General features: G+C 46.4%; 1 pseudogene; it reads left to right on the top strand.

Annotated features, from left to right (window-relative positions):
- The first annotated feature begins 288 nt into the window (after positions 1-288).
- On the top strand, positions 289-5416 carry LOC124705747 (annotated as a pseudogene).
- Positions 5417-5732: the final 316 nt, after the last annotated feature.

Here is a 5732-nt window from a genome sequence, read left to right as displayed (position 1 = left end):
GTATGTATCCAGTTTGTTTTTTTGAACTCAATGAAACATACTGAAACAATACACGCGATGTATCCCGTTTCTCCTATGCAACACGCTAATACACTAGTACAGTTCTACCACCGATTGTGTGCGTAGAGTTGACCACGACTGTTCCGGCCTAAACAGTGCCGCGTGGCTGTCTGCCGCTCGTGCACGAATCTGAAAGCACACCCAGCCAGCGCCCCCAACGCGGCGAAGTACTATCATCTGTAGTGAGTCTCCACCGCGACAAGTTCCAACTCCCCCCAAATTTCTTCACCTCGAAGCAATCCAGACCCCGATCTCCTCCCCTCCCCTCCCCTCCGGCCATGGCGGCCAACGTCATGCTGGCGATCCACGAGAAGAAGGCCACGCCCGTCGACCTCTACCGCCCGCTGCGCCAGTACATCGCCGCCGCCTACTCGGACCGCGACGCCGCCGCGGCCGACGACGACCTCTGCGCCGTGCGCGACCTGCGCGCCGCCGCCGTCGAGGCCCCCGCCCTCCCGGACCCGTCCTCCCTCGACCAGCGCCGCGCCGCGCTCCTCGCCTACGCGCGCGCGCTCGCGCTCGTCGAGCCCCGCTTCCCGGTCTCCCCCGACCGCGCGCACGTCCACTCCCTCTCCTTCACCTGGCACGACGCCTTCAAGACCGGCAAGAAGGCCAGCCTGCCGTCGCTCCACCTCGAGCGGGCCGCCGTGCTCTTCAACCTCGCCGCCGTCTACTCGCAGATCGCGCTCGCCGCGGATCGCGTCACCGACGTCGGCATCAGGACCGCGTGCGGCGCCTTCCAGAGCGCCGCGGGCGCGTTCGCGCTGCTCAGGGAGAGCGGGCTCGCCGCCAAGGCCGTCGCCGCGGGGGCTACCACGGTCGATGTCACGCCCGACTGCGCCGGGATGCTCGAGAAGCTCATGCTCGCGCAGGCGCAGGAGTGCTTCTTCGAGAAGGTCATAGCTGGTGGCAAGCCGCACGCGCTTTGCTCCAAGGTCGCACGCCAGGTGCGTGCCTACTGCCTCTTGCCTGGGCTGTCTCGCTGCTACGAGCTTCTTCTGGTTATTGCAAAGTGTTGATGAGAATAACTACAACTGATATCATACGTGCTATCTGCGTTATTTTGTATGTACTCAGGTGGGTGTATACTACGAAGAAGCTTACGCGGCCCTCTGTGCACCGCCTCTTAGTCAGCACTTCGACAAGACATGGGTTTCTCATGTCCAGCTCAAGGCAGCTCAATTCTATGCTGATGCTTGCTATAGGTGTTCGTTGGATCTTCATGAGAAAGAAGAAATCGCGCAGGAAATCGCGCGCCTAAAGATAGGAATGAGCGCCCTGGCTGATGCCAAGAAGGCAGCTAAGGGAGTTGCAGCGCAACTTCTGGATGCGGTCAATAAGCTGGAGAGTAACATGAAAACCAACTTGGATAGGGCCATCAAGGAGAACAATAGTGTTTATCTGATGCGGGTTCCAGATGCTGCTACTTTGGGCGCTCTGCCTGCAGCTTCTCTTGTAAAATCTTCTTCTCTGGCTGAAGTTCTAGATGCTAGCAAGGAGAGGCTTTTTCATCACTTGTGCCTGATGGCAGCATGAAGGCCCTTTCTAAGTACACAGAGATGGTGGATGACATCATCCGGACCCAGGCGGAGAAACTTCAGCAATCTAGTGAGATCACTAGAGTCAGGCTCAAGGAGATGGACCTGCCTGATTCTATTTTATCATTGGAAGGTAACATCAGCATACCTGTAGATCTGAAGGAAGATGTTGAGGCTGTGCAGATAAGCGGTGGCCCTGCTGGCCTGGAAGCTGAGTTGCAGCAGCTTAGGGATTTGAGTAGGGTCAATCAGGACTTGCTTGTTCAAACTGAGGAGATGCTGCAGAAGGAGGCAAGCGAAGATTCTCAATTTCGGACTCAATTTGGAAGTCGTTGGACTAGGCCTCAATCAAGCACCCTTACCAAAAACATTCAAGACCGCTTGAATCTCTTCGCTGCTAATCTCAAGAAAGCTGCTGGTAGTGATGCTTTGATCGAACGAGGTGTGAAGGAGAACTACCCCTTGATGTCTATTCTTGACAAAAGACCGGTGAGAGTTTAACATTTATATTAAACTAAAATGTCGATTTAGGAGATTGCCTTTCTTGATTTGATTCGCAATGAGTTGCACTTTAGTCATCACCATTCAATTCTTCTCTCCTAGGTAGTTAACCAATGATGTTATGTGTTGCAGATAGAGTCTGCACTACCAAGTATTTCAAGGCCTATCATGTCCTTGGATGGGAACGAAGATGCTATTGTTGGGGCCCTTAAACAAAGCTTGGTAAAACACATTCCTTTTGTTAGCTAGTGAAAATGTAGCAGGCCCCAGTTAATTTTTCAAGCTTAGTAAAACTAATTGATGTGTCGACACAGAGGCAATTGCAATCTCTTGGTGAAGAAAGGGCAGGTCTTGAAGACATGCTTAAGGAAATGAAGAGAAAGGTACGGTCCTTTCCTACTGTGAGACTTTGCTATGTACATTGATCAATATTGAGGCTTGGCTCTGTCGAGTGCAACCGTAGGAATCTTGTGGTGCTTTAATTTATTTGTAACTGTCCTGCAAATACTATTTTATTTATAATCTGTTGATGACATTGACCTGCAAAATTATATATTTTGCGTGTAAACAAGGTAGTGGTCTTCTACAGTAGCCACAAGGAGCTGTGTGCAACTTTTCCTTTTTAAGTTTATTACCTCACATGTTGAATTTTATTTGTTCCACGTATTCTATATACACAGGAAACATTTTTATTTTATGTTTGAACCTAGTGTTTTAGGCAATATATGGACCTAGCCCCTCAAGCGCACCTCTCACTATTTACTGCTTGAGTCTGGTAATAAATTAATTTACAAGCAATTTGCCCAGTTATCTTCGCAGTGAGAGAACCGTGCTTATGTGTTATACGTGATGTTTGTAGGGTGCTATGCTAAGAATGATTTGTGTGAAGTTGCTGTGAGAGCTTTTCTTTTAGTTTGTTACTCATGCTGCAATGAGCCATTTACTGATTTCCACTCTTTCCAAATTATCACCTTAACCTCAAGATTGCATGTAGGTGTTGTTACTTCAGTATTCAAGTTTGGTGTTCCTTGCATAGCTGAATTTGATGCCTTTCATAGTTTCATTACTTGGAAAAGTAACACTCCCTCTGATCCATACTAAGTATCACTGACTTAGTACAAAGATTTACTAAATCAGCGACACATATTACATACATAAGTTAACCCCTGTGATGCGGTCATATACATTGATTTGTGTACTGACATTTGGGACATACATTTATTTTATGCTAGGATGATATACTCCCTAAGTTAATGGCTGGTGTTGGATCACATGATGATCTTTTCAAGAAGGAGATTTCAAAGTACGATCCGATCTGTGCTGAAATTGCTGATAACATTGTGGCGCAGGAACAATTATTGCTACAAATACAGGTAAGCCTCGGTTTCTGATGAAGATGTGTAGTCCACTTTGGGACTAAATTTGTTCTACAAGTTTGCTGCAACCATTCTTTCTGCTAAATTAATAGTTAGATATGCTATTAATAACATATGTACATTGAAAACAACTCTAGAAGCATCAATCAGCATTAGCAAAGAAAAAGAGCATCGGAAATTATCCCACAAAAAGTAGAATAAGAAGTTATTTCAAATTTCAAGCAATAAACAACACTATTACATAGCCTTTCTTCCTGTGTTTAAAATTATATTTGGATCCTCTTACAGGCACAAAATGAACAATTTGCTGCTGTATTCAATCTGGATGACTTCAAAGGTAACCGTTTATATTTCTCCACAAAGTGGATGGTTATATATTGTGCATTTTATGACTTCCAAACTGGCTTCATACAGTCTTAAATGGTGTACCAGCAAATGTTTTAAGAATGATTTGACCATTTATCTTTCCTTGTAACAATGAGGTTAAACAGTTATTGGTTTGATTTTGATCATGTTTGGGTCAGTTTCAGAAATTTTATCTTTTTAGTTATTCCTACAAGTATGTTCTGTGTACTTAATATGGTGGAATAGCTATTTGCTTGTACGCAGGCTTTCCCTTCCGTGCATCATTTTTTAGTGAAGTTCCTTGGATAGATACCACTTCTGTTTACTCCCATATCAAGTTCAAAATATGAGAAATCACTGCTGACACCTTCTATGTAGCTTGCTGTCTTTTAATCGCCGTCCAGTAGAAATGATATACAGATTGAGTTCTATTACGTACAGTATTTATTGCTTAGACCTGTAATACAAGATGCTTCTCAAATAATTAGCTGTGGTCCTGATTGGTGAAACGTAATTTTTCAGTTGCTCGTGAGAGATGTTACAAGCAAATTGCTGCAGCTGTTGTTAAATACCAGGAAACCAAGAAGAACATTAACGATGGCCTAAATTTTTACGTGACTTTGCAGGTTTGTGTACATCTCCATTGCATTGTGTTTTCTTATGTAATGAAAATATAGATGCTGATGATTCCTGTTAGTAGAGCTACTGATTATATTTTTAATTTAATAATCCTTCGCAGGACGCAATTGGCAGGATACAACAGCAATGCAGTGACTTCATAATGACGCGAAACATCCAGTGCCGTGAAATGATAGAGGATGTGCAAAGAAAGTTGGCAGGTTTCAACTTGTCATCTTCCAGCAACGTCTCGCAGAGGAATTCTTCTGTTCCACCAGATCAGCAGAGCCCATCACCACCACCACATGCTCCTCATGCTCAGCCTGGGGGTGATTCAAGGCCAGGTTACTCCCAACCAGGAACTAGACCTCCATACTCACAGCCATACCCTACTTATGGCGCGCCACCGCAACAACCTCAATACGGCGCGCCACCGCAACAACCTCAATACGGCGCGCCACCGCAACAACCTCAATACAGCGCGCCACCGCAACAACCTCCATATGGTGCAGCACATCCTGGTCAGTACCAGCAGCCGCCGCATCAGCCACCTCCTGGCCATGACTATGGCCAACCGGCGTATCCTGGATGGCGTGGGCCGTACTACAATGGGCAGCAGCCACAGTCGCAGCAACCAGGGCCATATCCACAAGCGCCGTACAATGCCCCAGGGGCTTACCCTCCTCAGCACCAGAGTAACTACTACAGGCCTCAGTAAGAGACCATCTTGTTCTGCAGCGGCCATTTGGTTTTTTTTTCTTTTCTTGTGGTGGATCATGTCCTTGTGGATTGCATTATTGTATATACTTTTGGGGAGTAATGCCGATGGTGCACAGGTTGGTTAGACACTACCCTGTATGATTTGTATGTGTAATAATGAATTGGCATGTCATTACTAGGCTTCAACATTGGATGTATGGAGGAACGATTCCTTTTCAAGAAGGTATCAAGTGGGATCCCACATAAGTTTCATTTGTAGTGCAATTAGACCAAAATTTACACTGAAAAACCAAATTAGACTACAAGTGGGATTCAGACGGGATCCCACTTGACAGACGGGATCCCACTTGACACACTATTTCAGCCTAGATATGATAATATGATTTAATCAGCTGTGTTAGAGCATCTCCAGTCGCGTCCCCCAAACCGCGCCGGATCCCCCAAACCGCGCCGGATCGAGCGTTTGGGGGACGTGTTTCGTTCGTGCCGTGTTTGGGGGACGTCGCTCCCCAGCCGCGTCCCCCAAACGCCGCCCCCAAACATTTAAAATAATTTTTCTGGCATTTTTATTTCA

The sequence above is a fragment of the Lolium rigidum genome, chromosome 4 (assembly GCF_022539505.1).
Source record: "Lolium rigidum isolate FL_2022 chromosome 4, APGP_CSIRO_Lrig_0.1, whole genome shotgun sequence".
NCBI classification, from domain to species: domain Eukaryota; kingdom Viridiplantae; phylum Streptophyta; class Magnoliopsida; order Poales; family Poaceae; genus Lolium; species Lolium rigidum.
The sequence above is the reverse complement of the archived record's forward strand: the minus strand, read 5'-3'. Positions and strand labels throughout refer to the sequence as shown.